Raw genomic sequence first — 22,490 nt, 5'->3', positions numbered from 1 at the left:
GTTTCCTGAGATTAAGAATTCCTCATATCAGTGAGGTCATGTGATACATGTCTTTCTCTGATTGACTTATTTCACTCAGCATAACACCCTCCAGTTCCATCCACGTCGTTGCAAATGGCAAGATCTCATTCCTTTTGATTAATGCCCCCATTTTTGATTGCACTTCATTTATAGCCTTTATAGACTTTTCGACTTGGTTAGATTTTAGTTCTTTTATTTTTCCAGGAAGGGTTTCTCTAATAACTTCCACACTCTTTTCAAGCCCAGTTAGTATCTTTAAAATTATGATTCTGAATTCTAGGTCCGACATCGTACTAATGTCCATATTGCGTAGGTCCCTGGCAGATGGTAGTACCTTTTGTTCTTTTTGCTGAGGTGAGTTTTTTCGTCTTGTCATTTTGTCCAGAGGAGAATAGATGAATGAGAGAACAAAATGCTAGCAGGTTAACAATGTCCCCAGCAAATATACTCAAAACAAATCAGAAAAACCTGAAACCAGGGGAAAAAAAGGGAAAGAAAGAAAAGAGAAAGGGAAAAAAAAAGAAAAAGAAAAGGATAAAAACAATCAAAAACAGAAGAAGACAAAAAAACAGAATATGGTCAAATATGATCAGGCTAGTGCATAGATCAGTGCCATACACTAGATTTTGGGTATATTTTGGTCTGTAGAAGAAAGTGCCTCCTAAAATTTAAAGAAAGAAAGACTTATATATGTACAAAATAAGGGTTGATACAATGAGGGGATGGAAGATGACTGTAAAGATGAAAAGTATAAATGATTTTATAAAAGGAATTGATAAGAAGTTGTTTGAAAAAAGAAAGAAGATTTAAAAAAAAAGGAAAAAAAAGGGAGAGAATGTGATCAGGCAGGAGACTAGAACAAAGACATACACTAGTGATTTAAGGTATATTTTGATCTGTTAGACGAAACTGTATCTCAAAATTTTAAAGAGAGAACAACTTATATATATATATGCCAAAAATAAGGGTATCAACTACAAAGGGATAGAATATGACTCTAAAAATGAAAAATAAAAATGGTTTTTTTTCAAAAAGGGATTGATAAGATGTTGGTTGAAAAAGGGAAAAGCAAAATTCAAAAAAAAAACAGTTAAAAAAATTAACTTTGAAAAACTAATGAATCATGGTAAAAAAGCCATGAATTCTATGTGCAGTATTACCCTAGCGCTGGAGTTCTCCTGTTCTCCTTGATCAGTAAACTTGGTCTTGACTGGCTGTTCTTGCTGAACTTCTGGGGGAGGGGCCTGTTGCCATGGTTCCCAAATGTCTTTGCCAGAGGCAAAATTGCCCTGCCCTTGTCGTCCGGGCTAAGCAATCTGCTTGGGTTTGCTCTCAGGAGCTTTTGTTCCCTGCAAACTTTCCGTACAGCTTTGGAGGATGAGAGTGAAAATGGCAGCCTCCCAATCTCCGCCCGGAGGAGCCGAGAACTTGGGGCACCGCTCCTTAGTGTGCCCCCAGAGAAAAGCAGTCAATCACTCCCGTGTCCCCAGTCTCCGGCCGCACTCCATGCCCACCCGGCCTCTGACCCAGCATTTCCATCTCTGGCACCCGACTTGGTGTGGAGTCTCCCAACCCAGCAGATCCCTTTGGTGCGCTCCCTTGCCGCTCCTCCCTGAGGAGGAAGGGGAGTCTCCTGGATCTGCCGCTTGTTGGGTCCCTGCTGGAGGAGCTGTGTCGCCGATTACGGTTTATGGCAACTCCAAGCTGAGAGCCCACACCTTGGCTCTGTCTCTGCAGCCGGCTACCCCGCTCCGATACCTGGGAGATTTGCTGCACTCAGGCACCCCTGGTCTTTCTGTGACCCTGAGGGTCCTGAGATCACCCTTTCCTATGAGGGTTCCACACCCCTGCTTAGCCACTGGAGCGACATCCGTCAGCGGAGCCGACTTCTAAAAGTTCCGATTTTGTGCTCTGCAGCTCTATCACTTGCCAGAAGCGGCCCACGGAGGCCCCCTCCCCCGCTGTATATCCTTCCGACTATCACCTCAGATTCACTTCTCCACACGTCCTACCTTCCAGTAAATGGTCGCTTTTCTGTTCAGAGAGTTGTTGCTATTCTTCTCTTCAATCTCCTGTTCAGTTCGTAGGTGTTCAGAATGGTTTGATCCCTATTCAGCTGAATTCCTGAGACCAGACGAAATCCAGGTCTCCTATTCCTCCACCATCTTGCTCTGCCCCCCGGCTATTCATCCTTTCTGATGGCTGAGTAATATTCTGTTGTATATATGGACCACATCTTTATCCATTCATCTGTTGAAAGGCACCTCGGCTCTTTCCACAGTTTGGCTATTGCGGACATTCCTGCTATGAACACTGGGATGCATATGGCCCTTCTTTTCACTACCTCTGTGTCTTTGGGGTAAATACCCAGGAGTGCAACTGCTGGGTCATATGGTAGCCCTATTTTTAATTTTTTGAGGAACCTCCACACTGTTTTCCAAAGTGGCTGTACCAACTTGCAGTCCCACCAACAGTGTAAGAGGGTTCCTCTTTCTCCACAACCTCTCCAACATTTGTTGTTTCTTTCCCTGTCCATTTTTGCCATTCTAACTTGTGTAAGGTGGTATCTCAATGTGGTTTGTTCATCATCATTAGCCCCATCAGCCCTCTCCCTTTGTTTGCTGTTATTCAGAAGGTCCAAGGTGCTGGGGTCATTTCCTCACAGCTAGGAGCATCCTGGCTCTAGTTTCACAGGTTTGTACCTATGATAGGTAGCTTTTTTACTTATAAAGCTTCTGATTAATTAGTTGGTACTGATTCATATTGTCCTCTCTCTCTAAGATGCTCCTAGAACTTAGAGTGGCCAGTATGGTTTGCCCTCATTATTTAACAGAATTCAATTCTATGCAGCCTGGAAAAGCCAAAATGCTTACAGTGCATTTGACCACTCATGACCCCAGCATCCTCTGGGTAAATGGAAAATAAATCCTAATATCTGCACAGTCTACATAGCAACTGGGAATATAGGTCTTGGATTGATATAATCTGATTCTTTCATTTCAGCAAAAGCACATTCTTACCAAAGCAGTTGTATAAAATGAGAATGGAAGAGATTTTCTTGTGGATAAAGCTCAGTGTTTCCAGATAAATTTCACTAAACAAAACTCCTTTGTTTCATTCCCTTAAGAACACCTAAATCAAAGAATCCTTGATTAATGTAGATAGTGTCTGTTTGGTTAAAGCATAACAAAATTTCCTTCCATTAGACAAATGATGTCTGGAGCAGGCTGTCCACCAGATTTATCATTTATACTCTGGGGAAATAACCATTTCTTATAATATGCCCCTTTCAGAACGGATCTATATCTACATCTTTAAATGTATTCCATTTAAAGACCCTGTAGCTGCTTCCCAACATGGTTCCTTTCTACTGTAGCCTAGGTCAGATGAGGCCAAATGTTATACATTCTAATTACTCAGGCCATGCTAGCTAGGATTTAATTTGTTAAAGATACATTTGTAAAGTAAAATACTAACAACCGTGGGTGCCATGAAACCAAGATGTCTTCACTGTGAGGCCAAACCTGCACTCCACAATGACTGCAGACAGGAGCCTGAGATGCATAATTTGGAACCATCTCCATTCAATACTCCTCTACTCTGTCCCATAATGTAATTAACTTTGCAGGTCTCAAGGCTCTTTTTAAAAGAATTAGAAGTCATGAGTCATTTGGATCTCATCAGAACAAGCTCTCCTAATGCAAAATGACTCAATCGCAGAGATTGCTACCTGGCAGCATTCCGAGATATCAAGACCTGAAAGCCAGCACTTAATCTGATTTAGGGCCTCTTAAAATATTCTACTTGACTAAACATTGCTCTGGTGAAAAAGATTGAAAATTATTTTAGGAACCAACCATGGCCTGAACTGTCTTAGCTGTGCTATTGATTCCTTTTAAGTAATTGCATTTAATTTGGAAACCTATGCACAAACAAGCTAATGAGGAAGTATGACCGCTAAATCAAGTCAGACTGAATGTGTAGAACAAAGATAATATAAAAATAGAAATCTTTAAATAGATATGTTGTTATTCTACATCCCCATTGGAAAGACTTTCTCACCTCCATGTAGAAGCCACGGAAAGAGCTTGTGTTAAAAAGTGCTGTATGGTATAGCAAACTCTTTTTCTAGATAGTCATAATGAAGGAGGGATAATAATATCTATCTCCAAACATCTTATCTGTTGCTCCAGTTAATTTTTTTTTTGAGAAAACAAGAACAGACTTAAAATGCCAAACCAATGAGCTCTTTTCCACTGGGTTGGCTTTTGGGCAATAGCCTCAAAGATCTGAACTGATACCAGGTAAAGACTGTAAGATGAAAACTTCTGGAAAATGTGATGGACATTTTTGTTTTGAGGAGTTTTATCTCTGTGTTTGGTCTGTCCAACATTTTTTTATTATTTGAGAAAGAGAGAGAGGGGGTGAACACAAGCGAGGGTAGGGGTGGAAGGAGAGGGAGAAGTAGACTCTCCACTGAGCAGGAAGCCTGACACAGGGCTCAATACCAGATCCCTGGGATCATTACTTGAGCCACCGAGGTGCCCCCAACTTTTTTTTTCTTTTACAAGTTTAATACTTAGGTTGAACATAAAAATGTATTTCCTCCCTTTCCGTTTATAGGAGTTATTAACTGGGACTAGGTTTTTATTACAGGAAATAGAACTAACTAGATTGAAAATTGTCATGATGATAATTCACATAAAAATTAAAATTGGAACATTAAACTAGCTATAGAACACTGAAATGTTGCTGGACTCCAGTTGATGGTAGAATTATTTAAAACCATGAGTACAATTAATTTTTAAGTGATTTATTTATTTACCATAAAATAGATATACAAACATAAACACCAATTTCCAGATGGAAGGGAACTTAGAAATTTAATCTAAAATATCCTGTCTCAAGAGATTGAGGTCCAAGGAATTAAGTGACTTGCCAAGGCCACATTGCTATTTAGTATCAGTTCCAAGATTAAAACTCCACATTTCTTTTCCATGTCCACTGTTCTTTGTTTGACATCCATTTTCTTTTACCATAACAGTTAACAATATATGGCCAATAGCCTTGTTGGAATTAAAATCAACTAGAAGCTAAAAAAGACCTGGATAGAGTAGTGAGTTTCAGAAGCTCCTGTGGTACTTCTAAAAACGTGCTTGGCCCCAAGAGTCAATCTCAAAGTTCTTGCCTAAGTTGGCTGATTCTACTCTATAATCTCTATTTTTAAACAGTTTAACATGAAGCTAAGATGGAGAATCAGTGTGCAACAACATGCAAAGTTCCTAGTGTCCCTTTAGTGTTCTAGCAATTACGAAAACTGAACACATGTATATGGAATGTATGTGCATATTTATTTATATAAAGCAAGTTATGACTAAAGAGGTCACAGAGAGAATTCAATTATATTGAAAGGAAATAATACTGCACTCAAAAAGAGTTTATTAAACCAGTTAATGTGATTTGTTAGATACTAAACTTTCTCACATTACTGATCTGTTGCCTGAACATACGCTCATTATAATGATCCTTGAATATAGTAAGGTAAGGGTTAAATGATTTTTAAGAAGAACTTTAAAGGAAATGGCAAGTGACAATTTTGGAAATATTTTTCCACGGGTACTGGATAACTGTCCATGGTGCTGAAAACATTTCTGCTTAGATATATTGTCTCTTACACTCCCTCCCTTTTACTCCCTTTCCCTTCAAAGCAACACCCTGGATCAGTAGGAGCAGACACTGAAGCTGGGATGAATAATATAATTAATTCTGGCCCCAAATCATCAGGTACTTGGTTTTTATCCAGGAAATATTTAGGAAGGCCATGGGGGTCATCTTTCCAATTTCTTATTTGGAATAAGAATGGTTGGTGGTGTTACTTGTAGAAAGGGAAAGGGGGATAGGATGTGTAAGTCTATCTTCATATGGTATTGATTTCCATTTCAGTAGGGAAAGTCCCTGAGGGGCTCTGTCGGCCAGAGAAAGAAGTCCTGGCCATCCTGAGAAACAGCCAGTATATGATTGAGAGCTGTGAATTTCTTTGCAGAATCTTTGAAGAACCTTTGGGGTTTTATGATAGGAGCAATAACACTCTTAAGTAGCTCACAGTTCTGCAATTAGGACAACAGATCCGTGTCATAGATGCCTTTCTCTCCCCATTACTTTCTTCTCTCTCTTATTCCTCATCTTCCTACCCCATCACATCTTCCCACCCCCACTAGTCAGGCCTCTCAACTTGAGTATGATTTAAGAGCTTTCAGTGTTATTTCCCCTTTTCCATCTGGCTGTTAGGATTTTCTTCAGAATCATGTGAATTTCTAATTCGGGGCCAGCTCATGACGTTGTGGCCTCTACCCTATATCAGAGCCAGACAGTCTGCCAAACTCTACTTTGATGTGCCCTTGGTGAGACCACGTCATCAAGAAAGTATAACATAATTGTAGGCATGAACTTCCTCAGGTCTAGTGAGGGCATATTCTGCTTTTGGGAATCATTATAACAGTCCAAACCTCAAAAATATTTCAAATAAAATATGATTTTCCACCTGGTAGAGAATAACAAAATTTGATTGTCCACCTGTTGCCCCTGGGCTCTGAGACTATTAGGTGGTTACCTTAGCTCTTGGTAACAGATGCTTTTTGAACGATTTGAAGCAGTGTAGTTACTGCATCTTCTTCTGCTAAAATAATTGTCAGTGGAGAATGTGCAGAGGCTATAAGATTATACCCAAAGGAAATTTGTCATGGTATAGATTGTGACTTCAAGATCAGCATGAAATAGCAATTGCAACAAATGATGTCTTAAGGAGTTATGAATTTATTTTCGAGCAGATGTTCTTAATCCAGAAGATTTTGAGATAGGGAACAGAAAGTCTAGTTGGTGGTAATATATTTGCTTATAAATAAAATAATTTCCTGAATGTTTAGTCAGAAATTAGTTAATTTTTATGCATCATTTCTTCTGATAGATGCTGTTGGTCTCTGAAGGTAAAGAAACTTATGAAAATGGTAAAGTCAGTAACTATTTTTATGTGAATGTTTTAATGAAGTAGTTCAAGGTCTGAAGGATGGAAACAGATGGGACCAAGTATGTCTGCTCTTCCTAGGCAGAGGGCAGGCAGTGGTAATGATTAGGTCTGGGTCATTTGCATGTGCACCCAGCCACACTGTGTTTAGAATAACAGTGGTGGTCAAGCAACATGTTTATTCACTTTCCTATTCATTCCAGTATGTATCTAATCAAGCACTGGCTTGTTTCCAGTACAGATCAAGGCACCTTCAGCAGAAGGAGGGAGAAATTTTCTGTGTTTTCTTTCAGGTATAAGGACATTATAAAATGAACAGACATGAACTAACTGGAGACAAACCCTGAAGTACCAAAAAGGCCAATATGAGGGAGTGAATGGGTTAAATATGGCATATGAATACAATTCAAAGTAAATATTTTTTTAGGGGAGGATACAGTTAGTCAGGAAATGCTGCCTAAAAAAATGAATACCCTTGCTTTTACTATATTATTTAACATATTAATAATCCTAAGAAAATTGAGATTTAGTCAAAATGGTATAAACAGGAATTTTTAGCATCCAGAGCCTGTCATAGAATAAGCTGAGGGAAGGTGATGGTATAACAAACAATGACTTAGACATCTTGTATTTCACCTTTTGGTATAGGTATTGACTATTGCCTTTTTTAGTGTCCTTCTCCTCTTCCCTTCCCATTTAGCATTCAATACATACTTATTGGGCTGACCTGAGTTAAACTAAAGTATGTGGTATCTCTCATATGTACAGAGATGAAACAATCAGTGTAGGTAAGAAAACTTTATTCTTTTCTTTGATACTTATTATTGGAAATCAAGCAAACATTGCTCTAAAATGTCTTCCTTTTATTTAGGAATTGTATATCTAGCCAAGAAGTAGTAATTACTTGATTTCAGTAAAACCTAATGGTGTGTTTGATCATGACACAGTGGTGCATAAAACTTAATTTGAACATCAGAGACCCAGAAAATAAATACTGAGCATCCATAAGTTGTGTTTTGCTCATTAAAAAAGGTAAAAGTTTTCAGCAATATTTACTTATAATCTACTACATTGTTTTATACTTCCCATTGGACTGGATTGTAAGTCCCATGAAGAAAGAGACAATGTCTATTGTTTACACTTCAATATCCTTGGAAAAGCATTTGGCAATTACTAATACTGCCAATAACACTGTGTAACAAATCATTCCAAAACTCAATGGCTTAAGTCATAGACATTTATTTTCACAGATCTGTATATCAGTTAGAGTCTTTCCTTCAGGCTGTGGTATTTGGGATGGTCTTCTTTGCAGTGTAATTCTGCATGTCCAGCTCCATTCCATATTTCTCCCATCCTTCTCCTTTCCTTAATGGCAATGCAAGACATAAGAGGGCAAGCAGAACAGACAGGCTTTTTAAGACCCATGTTCAGAACTGACACAATTGGACTTCCACCCATGGAAGTCAAATAAAGTTACATGGCCAAATATAAAGTCAAGGAGAAGGGAAATAGTGTGTTTGTCATGAGGCCATGGCAAGGGTGCAGATAAAACACACAGGGAAGATTGCATAAATTCCCTCAATTCTATATTCCTCCCTATACTGTAGCTTTTGCAGTGTACTTTTGAAAGTTCTTTCACCAGGAGGCGAAGTTTATTTCTCTATTTCTTGAATCTGGGCTGACTTTGTGACTTGCATTGGCAAAAGAATGTGTCAGAATGCAATGTGCCAGTTTCAAGCCTAGATTTCAGTGGGCTTTGAGTGTTTTTACTCTCTCTTGGAACCTTGCTACCCCATCAACCAACCTAATAAATGATGAGAGACATGTGTCTCAATCACCACTACTGCCCCAGGCAGGCAACTGCCAGATGTGTAAGGCGGTCCTAGACCTGCCAGTTTTTAGATGACCCACCAGCTGTCCGTGAATGCATGAGCAAGCCCTTCTATGACCAACCAAACCTGACACAAATTAGTACTACCCAGATGATCCATAGATCCATGAACAAAAATAAAATCTTATTGTTTTAAGCCAATAGTTTTGGGACATTTTTTTTAACCCAAAATAGTTAATTGATACAACATCTAGCATCTAGCATGGCACAGAATAGGGACGATTGAGTGACTCATAAACCTCTCTAAGTTGCATATTATACAAGTCATAAACTCTCTCACTGAAAAGATGAACATGTATACAAACACACAGAATGTTACATATTATATCGGGAAGTCACTGACCAACTGGGTCTGTCCATAGACTCCACTAATTCTTATAGACTGGACCAAGCCATCTGACTGCCTGGATGACTTTTATAAGATTTGACTCCACAACGTGAAATCAATAAGGTACAGAATTGACCTTTTAGATGTTGCTGGATTCTTTCCATAACTAAACACTGATGAAAATTCCACTCCATTTTTTCCCCTGATGATTGTGTCACATCCTGTCTAACATATCAAAGAGTAAATATTAATTAATTAAGTGAGAGAGATGATAAAAAAAGAACCAAACAAAAGCTTAAGAATTGGAAAGGAAAATAATTGCAATGAAAAATTTAGTAGGGGATCTTAACAGTAGCTTTGAACTGGCAGAAGAATTAGTAAATTTGAAGATACATCAAATCAAAACCACACTGAGATAGCACCACATACCAGTCAGAATGGCTTAAATTAACAACTCAGGAAACAACAGATGTTGGCAAGGATGTGGAGAAAGGGGAACCCTCTTACACTGTTGGTGGGAATGTAAACTGGTGCAGTTACTCTAGAAAACAGTACGGCAGTTCCTCAAAAACGTAAAACTAGAACTACCCTATGGCCCAGCAATTGCACTACTAGGTATTTATCCCAAGGATACAAAACTAATGATTCAAAGGGACACATGCACCCCAATGTTTATAGCAGCAATGTCCATAATAGCCAAAATATGGAAAGAGCCCAGATGTCCATCGACAGATGAATGGACAAAGAAGATGTGGTATATATATTCAATGGACTATTACTCAGCCATTAAAAAGAGTGAAATATTGCCATTTGCAATAACATGGATGGAACTAGAGGGTATTATGCTAAGTGAAATAAGTCAGTCAGAGAAAAACAAATACCATATGATTTCACTCATATGTGGAATTTAAGAAACAAAACTGATGAATATAGGGAAGGGAAGGAAAGATTAAAATAAGGTAATAAAGACAGAGATGGAGGCAAACAATGAGACTCTTAACTATAGGGAACAAACTGAGGGTTGCCGGAAGGGATTTGGGTAGGGGGATGAGTTAATTGGGTGATGGGCATTAACGAGGGCACTTGATGTAAGGAGCACTGGATTTTTTTTAAAGATTTTATTTATATATTTGACAGAGAGATAGTGAGAGCATGAACATGAGCAGGGGGAGTGGGAGAGGGAGAAGCAGGGAGCCCAATTCAGGGCTCGATCCCAGGACCCTGGGATCATGACCTGAGCCAAAGGCAGACACTTAATGGCTGAGCCACCCAGGCGTCCTGAGCATAGGATTTTTTATGCAATTGATGAATCACTAAATTCTACCCCTGAAACTAATAATACACTGCATGTTAACTAACTTGAATACAAATAAAATCTAAAAATAGTGGAAAAAAATAAAGATTATATAATACAAAACAGAGAAAAAGAATGAAGAGAGTGAACAGAGTCTCACAGAAATGTGACACACCATTAAACACACAAACATATGCACAATGTGAGTAACAGAAAGGAGAGAAAGAAATAAAACATATATGAGGAGATAATGGCTGAAAGTGTCCCATATTTAATGGAAAACATTAATATACATATCAAAAGGCTCATCAAACTCCACTTAGGATAAACACAAAAAAACCTACATAGAGATATATAGTAAAAATATCAAAAACAAGGACAAAGGAGAAAAATCTTGAATGTGGCAAAAAAATGACGTATGGGGGAACCCCAACAAAATGAACAGCTGACTGCTCAGCAGAAACAATAAAGGCTGGAGGCAGGGGGATGACATATTCAGTGTGCTGAAGTAAAACTGCCAACCAGCAATCTTATATTCAGCAAAATGATCTTTCAAAAATGAAGGAAAAAGACATTCCAAGATAAGCAGAGATACAGAATTTGTTATGAATTAGCATACTTTACAAGAAATACTAAAGAAAGTTTTTTGGTTTCTTTTATTTTGTTGTTTGTTTGTTTGTTTTTCCTGGCTGAAAGCAAGTGACCACAGACATTAATTCAAATTCACATGAAAAAGCAAAGAGCTCCATTAAGGTAATCATATAGTCATATAAAAGATAGTAAAAAAGCATACTGCTTCCTCTTTTCTCAACTTATTTAAAAACAATTATATTAAAAATGCATATAATTGTATTGTTGGACTATAACATAAGGAAATGTTATATATTTGCTAATAACAGTTCAACAGAGGTGAACAGGAGCTAAGCTGTACTGGAGTATGAAATGAAACCAGATGGTACTTCAAATCTTCAGGAAAAAATGGAGAGAACCAAAAGTGAAAAATGAGAAGGTTAATATAGCAAACTTCTGACAGGGTTCGTATACCTATATACTTTGTATACTTGCTCTATTTTCATCTCTCGGGTACTTTAATAGTTATGAAATTACATAAATAATAATTATAATATTTGTAAATATAGAGGTGTAATATTTATAACAGTAATACCACAAAAAGGGAAAAGAAGAAATAGAGCTATATAGTAGTAACATTTCTAGATCATATTGAAATTAAACCTAAAGTTGATTCTGATAAGATATATATTATAATCCCTACAGTAAACACTAAGAAAATAACTCAGAAAATATAGTGAAAAGCCATTAAAGGAATTAAAATAACACTAGAAAATATTCACTTAATGCAAAATAAAGTACTAAAGGAAGAATAGAAAAACAAAAAGACATGAGGCACATAGAGAATAGAAATAAGATGGAAGATTAAATCTAACTGTCAACATAATATTACATGTGAATGTAATAAACAATCCAATAAAAAGACAGAGATTGGCAGAAGAGACTAAAAAATAACAAGACCATCTATATTCTGTCTGAAAGAATAACACTTCAGATACAAAGATACACACAGGTTGAAAGGTAAAAAGATGGAAAAAGTTTTATTGTAAAATCAGTAGTTATAAGAAAGCTTCTATAGCTATATTAATATCAGACAAAATAAACTTTAAAACAAAATATCTTACTATAAGGAAAGGGGGACATTTTATAATGATAAAAGGGCCAATCCATAAAGAAGATACAATTGTAAACATACATGCACCTGAGAATAGAGCCCCAAAATAAATGAAGTAAAAACTGACAGAATGGAAGGTAGGCTACCCAATTCTAAAATAACAGATGGGGACTTCAAAATCTTAATTTCAGTAAAAGATAGAACAAGTAAACAGAAAATCAACAAGGAAATAGAAGATGTGATTAACACTATTAACTAGACACCTATGGAACACCCCACCAAGTAGCAACAGAATACACATTCTTTTCAAGTAAATATGGAATATTCTCCAGGATAGAAGACATGCTTTGCACAAAACAAGTCTCAATACATTTGTAATGTCTGAAATTATACTAAATATTGTTTCAAAGTACGGTGAGATAAAATTAGAAATCAATTACAGAAGGAAATTGGGAAATTCATAAAAATGTGGAAATTAAACAACCCATTCCTAAATAACCTGTGGGTCAAAGAAATCATAAAGGGAATTAGAAATTACATTGAGATGAAAGAAAATGAAGACCTAATATACCTAAATTCCTGGAAGCAGCTAATCCAGTGTTTAAAGGGAAATTTATAGCAATAGACACTGATATTAAAAAAGAAGAAAATATTCATTATGTCTTTCTGTAAGGCATGGAAAAAAGAGGAGCAAACTATACTTAAAGCAAAGAGAGGAACAAAAAAAATAAAGATTAATAAAACAGAGAACAGAAAAACAATAGAGAAAAATCAATGTAACCAAATGTTGCTTCTTTGAAAAGATCAACAGAATGGACAAACTGTTAGCATGACTGACAGAGAAAGAGGGGGACAGAGAATATGAGAGAGAGAGAGATCAAATCTCTAAATTCAGCAATTACAAGGAGACACCTCACAAAAATTAGAAGGATTATAAGGGAATACTATGAATAACTGCATGCCAATTAATTAGGTAACTTAGATGAAATCAACAAATTTCTAGAAAGTCACAAACTATTGACATTAACTCAAGAAATAGAAAGTCTGTATAGATCTCTCCATTCTTATGGCCGAAAGAACTGGAAACAGGTACTAAAACAGATACTTGCTTATAAATATTCATAGTAGCATCATTTACATTAGCCAAAACATGAAAACAGCTCCAATACATGGACTGAAAAAATTGCAGTATGTATACATATATAATTGAATATTACTCAGCCATAAAATGGATTGTGGTATTGGCATAAACTGAAATGCGGTGAACTCAAAAACATTATGCCAAAACATTATGCCATTTGAAAAAGTCAGACACAAATGGTTACATATTGTATGCTTTCATTTATATGAAATATCAAAGTAAGTGATTCCATAGGGACACCACAGATTGGTAGTTGCCAGGGACTGGAGGAAGGGGAGTAATTGTTTAATGGTTATTAGGTTTTTTTTAAGATTTTATTTATTTATTTGAGAGAGAGAATGAGATAGAGAGAGCATGAGAGGTGGGAAGGTCAGAGGGAGAAGCAGACTCCCTGCTGAGCAGGGAGTCCGATGCGGGACTCGATCCCAGGACTCCAGGATCATGACCTGAGTTGAAGGCAGTTGCTTAACCAACTGAGCCACCTAGGCGCCCCGGTTATTAAGTTTTATTTTGGGGTGATGAAAATATTTTGGAACTAAGTAGAGGTGGTGGTGTCACAACAATGTCAATATACTAAATGCTACTGAATCATTCACTTTAAAATGTATCATCTTTTTGTTATGTGAATTTCACCTCAATTTAAAAACATTTAAAAAAAACCCAACTTTCCAGAAACAGGTGGGTTTTGGGAAAAGAAGACATTCTAGAATTTAATTTTTAAAAATCTTAAGAATGTTTTCATACTATAGAGTGGGAAATAGAGCAATGATTTACTAAACTGGTATTTCTGTGTTTTTGAGAGTCAGTTTGACATTCTCATTTTGGGATCAGCAGTATCTTTTCAAGTACTAGATGTTTCTGGTTGTGAATAATTGATTGGCCTCAGTATCCCTATCTGAAAAATGAGAATAGTAACAATCATATCAGCTCTATGTACTTCACTATGCCCATTCAAAGATCAAATGAGATCAGTACAGTGGAGGAAATTGCTTTGTAACAGACTATATGAATGCAGTGTGTTAGTGCTGCCATGTGGCCCAATTCCAGGTGTTACCATCTATTTAGACCACTGTTAATGCACCCCTGTTTTTGTGCATTGCAGCCAACCTGACCATTACTGAATTGTACGTTGTATGTCACCGAAATGCAAATATATCTTCAGTAATAAGTGAACTTTGTATACTTTATTTTTATTTAGAAAATTTGAAGGCATTTAGAAACGATTTTTTAGAAAGATACGTGTGAAGAGTTTTTCAGGCCACATTTTTTTTTCTTTTCACCTGGGAGCTTATTTAAAAGGATTCAAGGCTGTTTTAGGTCATATTTTAGTTTGGTGGCTTTTGTCTTGGCTTTTATTTTCCTGGTTTCTACTACTTCTGCCACTAGTTTATCTTGATCTGTTTAATGTGCTTTCTCCTTTTAAAAAGTGAATCAAGGAGAGAAACAACAGACTCTTTTGGCCTCAGCTGTAAATCTGACCTTGCCAGTGATAGGGTTAAATTTCATGGGTGGGTTCATGTTATTTTACTGTTGTCATTTTGAAAAGCCCATGACTTTCCAACCCTTTACACCAGAGCTGCTATAATGCTACTGGATAGTTAGCTATGGGCAGTGTGAGACTCTGCTTAGATGAATACCTGGTCCCATTCAGCTAGTGGGCATCCACAGGTGGATCATATTAAGATTTCTGAGCCAGGGTTATTTACTGACAGCCTAACAGTAGTGATTTGGAGCTCAGAACAGCTTCCCCTGGGAAGGCCTAATGTACACCAATAAATTCTCAGTCTAAGCAATTCTGCCATTCAAGAGAGATAGTATCTTGTTGACTGTGCACATGGTTGTCCTCTTAGGATATTTTAAAATATATTTGCTTGTTTTATGGAATTAATACATGTTAATTATGGAAAAATAAAAAAAATATACATAAACTAATAAGATAATAAGACCCTACCATTCAGAAGAAATCAGTTATCACACTGATATATGCACACATTCACACATTTCAAAATTGCACCATAACTGTTATTGTTTTGGAGAATACTTTTTAAATCCAAAATACATAATTTGCATTTATTTTTGTTCTGTAAGAACTTCCAGGGTATTATTTTTAATGACTGGCAACCTTCCATTGTACGGATGTGGCACATTTACTCAAGCAATTCCCTGTCTTGAAATATTTTGGTTATTTAGTTAGACTGACTTTGAAAATGTAAACATTTATTTCATTCCAGGAGTGATTTTAGAATAGAAACATGCTTTTTAAAGAAATGTCACCATGGATGAGTTTTATATCCCTCACCATTAAAAAAATGATGATTCTTTATTTCTAGTGTCTCTAACTTCCTCTTGGAGTATAGTTCTTGGAGGTGGATTTCTTTCACACTGAGAACTCTAACTTTTATAGCCTCATTGTCCCTAACACATTCCCATTTTTCCTTCTTGGAGATTCTGTTTTGTTTTGTTTGTTTTGTTGCTGTTGTTTTACCTAGGCCCAAGAAATATGGTAATTATGTCTTGCTTTTGGTACTCATTCTTGGGGAATATCTCCTGAGCTTCCTGATGAGAATTACCTTATAGAAGAAGAACATTTAAATATGTCTGTGCAATTGGGGCATGCTTGGAAGCAGCATTTTATATAATCTCAGGTGTTTTTGAGAGTTCATATTGGAAATTTCATATTTTCCATGGTTAATGAATGCTAATGGTTTCCTCCAAGATTTGTGAAGAGAATGGTTCACTGACTTCCTCTTTATTACAGTGATGCTAGAACTAATTCCCAGGAAAGGTGATTTGTGTTTTTCTACTAGGACTTTCCTTGGAAAACTTAAAGCTTTATTTTATTCGGAAACATCCTAGGTTAGTCTTCAAATATAGGTAAAGACAGCTCAAGAAAAAAAAAATGGCAGGGTGCCTGGGTGGTGCAGTTGGTTAAGCATCTGACTCTTGATTTTGGCTCAGGTCATGATCTTAGGGTTGTGAGACTGAGCCCTGCATCAAGCCCCTCATTGGGCTCCCTGCTCAGTGGGTAGTCTGCTTGAGATTTTTCTCTTGCCCTCTCCCTCTGTCCTTTCACCCCTATGCTCTCTCTTTAAAAATAAATAAATCTTAAAAAAATTGGGAAATCATGCCTTGGTTTTAGACAAAATAATAGAAGATTCATAGCAGGTTGAGTGTCATAGACTCTTACACTTAAAAGAATGGCAAAAATTGATAGAACTTTTTACTGGTAGAGTATCATAAGTTTCTTAGTATACCCCAGCATTTTATTATTAAGAAAATTGAGTCCATATGATATTAAAAATCTATTTCAAGGTCATATAAACTAATTATAACTAACCTTACTAAATTAGAATCAGGGTCTTTATTTTCTGATTTTCCATGTTGTTTTTTCTTCATAAAATCCAGTTATAGATTACCATGCAATTCAGACTACACTAAAAGGTATTTAATTGCCTAAAAAGCCAAGGGACACTTCAGGAGGAAGTAAAGAATAATGTTGGGAGCAATGCACTGAGTAATTAAGAATGTAGACTCCAGAGCCAGTAAAGCTGTAAAATTCCCAGTACCACCACTAGAAAGCTGTGGGACCTTGGTCACCTAATAGACTCTGTGTCTCTGGTTCCCCTGCTCAGTAAAATGGAAATAACAACAGCAATAACAATAACAATGATAATAAAAGTAATAATTATCTCAAAGGGTTGTGAGAATTAAGTTGCTGAAAGGACTTGGAAGAGTGCCTGCATATTTAGCTCAATGACTATTAGATTTGTTTGTGTTGCTATTTCTTTGCCAAGGTGGTAGGGATTAAATAGCCATGGGTTGCTAACCCTTCTCCTCAGCTTACTAGTTATGTGACCTAGGGGAAATCACAAATTCCTTTAAGCATCAAGTTTCTTCATTTCTAAACTTAGTACAATAATATATCTTAATACAATAATATATCACAGGGTTCATAGGATTAAAAGAATTAAATCCATGGAAAGTGTTCAAAAAACTATCTTGTACTTAGTAAATGTAAATTATTGTTATTAATATTGTGACTGTCATATTAACCTAAACATTTCCCAACCAGTAATAAATAAGATTACTCATTAGCTTTACATCCTACAATTTAGAAGTTGGTTGCTGACAAAATGACAGTTGAAGGACATGTGTACTTGCCATAAGAAAACAAGCTGACTATAGGCCATATGGTTGGCAAAAATATTGGATTTCTTTCCAGATCACAATGCCCAGAACTCTGCAAGTACTAAGTGTAGAACTGGTTTCTTTCTTCTGATGATAATGATGTTTGTGGTATTTTATGTTCATGCTTTTGCCAATGGCACTTCCACATTTAGAGAAAACATTACAATAGATGAATAGGTCCAAGGTTGTTCTAATCTTAACAAATACTGGTATTCTGTCAGATAAATTCTGCAGCAAAACTCCAGTCTTGTTATTGTTAACTAAATGGGGCTGTAACAATCAATCTCTTTAATTTGGCATAGCTTTTATGCTCATGACTTTTAGAAACTAAGTCCCATTTTTTTCAGAATGTGAAGGACAAGAGATATAAATTCACATGTTTTCTCCTCTGATTATTATGCTGCCCACTAGGACCTGCTGGGAAATGGATAGCTTATTTGCCCTCCCTCCTACCTAATTTGAAATGTTCAAACATCAAAGGATGAATATGATGCTTTAAGCATTTCTGGTCAGAAAAAATGTGTCTGCTTGAAGCCCACTATTGAGACAGTTTTATCACCAGAATAATTAATGTTTTAGCCAGGACACTCATTCCATGTTGCTTCTGGCTGTGAGTTTTGATTAGATGTTAAGAGAATAGGATTTCATTAGCAGGTCACCAGAGATGTTAGAGATTCAATCGCCATGAAACCAAATAAGGTACTTTCTGGCTGAACATGATTGCGCCCGGTTTGTTTGTTCCCCCTTTTGACCCAGCTGGTTGGTTGCTAGTATAATAAAAAATAATACCATTTGAGGTACTTTAGTAGCAGACATGATTAGGCCATGAAGGTTATACGCTTACATCATTAGATTCTCTTCTTGGCACTCTGTTCTGACCCTGGAATTGCTGATCACATTACTGGAAAAGACTCCTTGATTTATCATTGCATAATTACTCCATTTCTTAGTTCTGAAAAAAAATTATCCATCACAACTTGTTCCTTTTCAGTTTCCTTGAACAAGGTCAAAAGAAGGTCCTAACAAATGCTAAGCAAGACTGAATTCTTGATCATCCTCCAGGTTATACCTTATTTCATTAGAATGTTCCTTTCTCTTTACTTTTCTAAATTAAAACCTTGGTTCATAACATTATTTCAGAAGCACATGTAGAAAATCCTTTGGAAGTGAAATTAGGTATTATAAGCCCAGAGTCCACAAAGTGCATACTCTATAAAGAGGTGGGAGAAGGTATTGTCTACCCTGAGTCTCTCTTCAGAGAAAGCTTTGTGGATATTTTGTTTATGTACATTTGTGTACATTATTTAAATCTACTTATGTATGTAACAATATTTTGGGGTTGTATTTGTATTACTATAATACAAGAGTGGTTTCAAATTTTTTGTTTCTTAATCTTTTATGGTCCTTCTGGCTTATGAGATCCACCTTTTGAGTTCATTTTTTTTTCTCTGAAGGTGGTGGTAAGCAAGAAGTGTGATAAGGAGAATGACTGTTGATTTTGTTATGACATTCATTTCTACCTACAAAGAAAATCAAGGCAACCTGTTTACTTATCCATAGTAATTAATCATTCTGCCTTATGTGGGCAGCTCTAGAAGTCTATGCTCCAAGTTGGTACATAAAAACATGAGAAGAGTCTATCTGTTCACACTCCATAAGAGCTTCAACTACTGTAGTGATGTACAAGTTTCTATCAGTTTGATAAAAGAAAGTTGACACCTGAAGAAATAGAAGGATAAAAAAGAACAGCAATGGAGAATGCCATAAATAAATAATAATAGATAAGATTTCTTGCATGCCTACTATGTGCCTACAATGTACCAGATACTATGCTAATCACTTTACTTGCATTTTATCATCAAACCACACGGTAAATCTTCAGGTAGGTTTAATTCCTATATGAACACAACTTGACCACATTGAAGGAGTGACTGGCTTGCTCTGTTCCAATCAATGAACATGCTGTATAGTTTCACTTATTTAGATCTTCAATATCTCTCTGCAATATTGTGTAGTTCTCCATGTACAGGACTTCCATATCTCTTATTAGATTTATTCTTAAATTTTTTTTTGCCACTACTATAAATTGATCTTCTAATTTCAGTGTTTAATTATTTGCTTCTCATATATAAATGCAATAGTTTTCTATATTAACCTTGTTTCCAGTGGCCTTACTAAATTCACTGGTAATTCTTGCATATATGCCTGTGGATTCATAAAGTAAATAAACATATTATCTGCAAATGGAGACAGTTTTACTTTTCATCTTCAGATTGTAATGCATTTTAGTTTCTTATATTATTGCATTGGTTAACAAAGGGGGTTGATTTTGTCCCCTACGGGACACTTGGCAATGTCTTATTTTTTGGTTTTCACAACTTAGAGGAGTACTACTGGCATGTAGGGTGGAGACCAGAGATGCTATTAAGCATTGTACTATAATTATCTAGTCAAATATATTTGGCTTAGAAATTTTGTATCTATGATTTTTAGGGATATTGATTTGTAATTTTCTTGTAATATCTTTGGTGATGGTATCTAGGTAATGTTGGCTTCAGAAAACCAATTGGGTACTGTTCTATACTTTCCTCTTTTCTGAAAGCGGTTCAGCAGAATTGACATTATTTCTTACTTAAACTTTTGATAGAATTCACTAGTGAAGCCATTTAAGCCTGGAGTTTTATTATAGGAAGTTTTAAAGTTGTGAACAACTTCTTTAATAGATATAAAACTATTTAATTTTTGTAATGTTTGGTAATTTGTGCCTTTCAAAAATTCATCCATTTTGTCTAGGTTTTCAAATTTATTAGCATAAATTTGTTGGTAATGTTCTCTTAATATCCTTACCTATAGCTATAACTCTTGTTTCATTCTTGATAGTGGTAATTTGCATTTCATCTTTATTTTCTTTGTTTGATCAGTATAGCAGGAGTTTATCAGTTTTGTGAATGGTTTCAACTAACCTGCTCTTGCATTGTAATTTTTGTTCTATTAATTGCCTATTTTCAATTTCATCAATTTCTGATATCTTCACTTTCATTTTTTTCTGTTATTTTGGATTTACTTTGCTTCTCTTTTTATAACTTACTCAAGATTTAGAAAATTATATTTGGATATTCTCTTCTAATGTAAGTATTTAGAACTGCAAAGTTTTCTTTAAGTACTGCTTCAGCTGCATCCCCAAAATTGTGATATATTGTATGAGAAGCTGAGTAATTGCTATTAAATATGTCTAGGTCTTAATCTCCATAGATTTTGAATATTACCTGAAGTGGAAAAAGGAACATTGATGATGTGATTATGTTAAGAATCTTGAGTTCATCCTAGATTATCTGTGTGGGCTCTATGTGGTCACAATGACCCTTATAAGAAGGCACAAAAGGAATCAGATTAGAGGTGAAGGCAATATGATGATGGAAACAGAGATTGGAAAGACATACTTGAAGACTGAGGAAAAGGCCATGAGCCAGGGAATATAGGTGGCCACTGGAATCTGAAAAAGGCAAGAAAATATAGCCCCCCCCAAGAAGCTCCAAGAGGAACCAGCTGATTTTAGACTTCTGACCTCCAGAACTGTGTGATTGTAAATTCATGTTATTTCAAGTCACAAAATTTGTGCTAATTTGTTGCAACAAAAACAAAATAATACATGCTTTGGTACCTGGATGTGGGTGCTTTTAGTCTGAACAAACTTTATTATTTTTTTGTAGGGTAGGTATGCTAGCAATGAATTATCTCAAATTTTGTTTATAAGGACATATCTTAATTTTTTTTTATTTCTGGTAGTTTTGTTGGATATGTAATTCTTGATTAATATCAGTTTTTCCCTTTCATCAATGTGAATATGACTTCCCACTTTAGGGGTCCCATGGCTTCTGGTGAAGAGTCAAAACTGTTTATCTTATTAAGGATTTCTTTTATGTGATGAGTTGTTTTTCTCTTGCTGCTTTCCAGATCCTCTGCTTTTGGCATTCCATAGTTTGACTGTGATGTGTCTAGGTGTAGATTTCTTTGAGGTTATCCTATTTGGAGATGTTGTAGCTTCATGGATAGGCAGAGCAGTGTTTTAATCAATTTGGGGGAAATTTGGAGCCATTATTTCTTCCAGCATTCTTTCTATCCCATTCTCCCCCTTTTTCTTAGGATTCCCATTATCATATGCTAGTTCATTTGAAGATGTTCCACAGTTTTCTGAGGCTCCATTCATTTTTCTTCATTCTTTTTTTCTTCTCTTCAGATTGAGTAATCTCCATTGATTTATTTTCAAGTTTCTTGATTCTTCTGCCACTCCAAATCTGCTGTTGAGTCCACGAGGAAATTTTTTATTTTAGTAATTACAGTTTTCAAGCTAAGAATTTCTATTTATTTTTAAAATATTTTTTGTCTTTTTATTGATATTCTTTAATTCATGAGATATCATTTTTACACTTTAGTTCTTTAGACATCATTTTCTTTAGTTCTTTGACTATATTTACAAGAATTGATTTAAAATATTTTTCTAATAAGTACACTGTCTGGGCTTCCTCATGGATAGTTTTCTTTTTTTTTAAATTTTTTTATTGTTATGTTAATCACCATATATTACATCATTAGTTTTTGATGCAGTGTTCCATGATTCATTGTTTGTTCATAACACCCAGTGCTCCATGCAGAACGTGCCCTCCTCAATACCCATCACCAGGCTAACCCATCCCCCCACCGCCCTCCCCTCTAGAACCCTCAGTTTGTTTTTCAGAGTCCATCATCTCTCATGGTTCGTCTCCCCCTCTGACATACTCCCCTTTTCTTCCTCTCCTGTTATCTTCTTCTTTTCCTTTTTTCTTAAAATATGTTGCGTTATTTGTTTCAGAAGTACAGATCTGTGATTCAACAGTCTTACACAATTCACAGCGCTCACCGTAGCACATATCTTCCCCAATGTC

This window comes from Callorhinus ursinus, unplaced genomic scaffold (assembly GCF_003265705.2).
Source record: "Callorhinus ursinus isolate GAN/ISIS: 27379988/994484 unplaced genomic scaffold, GSC_fseal_2.0 scaffold10, whole genome shotgun sequence".
Classification (NCBI taxonomy): Eukaryota; Metazoa; Chordata; class Mammalia; order Carnivora; family Otariidae; genus Callorhinus; species Callorhinus ursinus.
Note: the sequence above shows the minus strand (reverse complement) of the source record.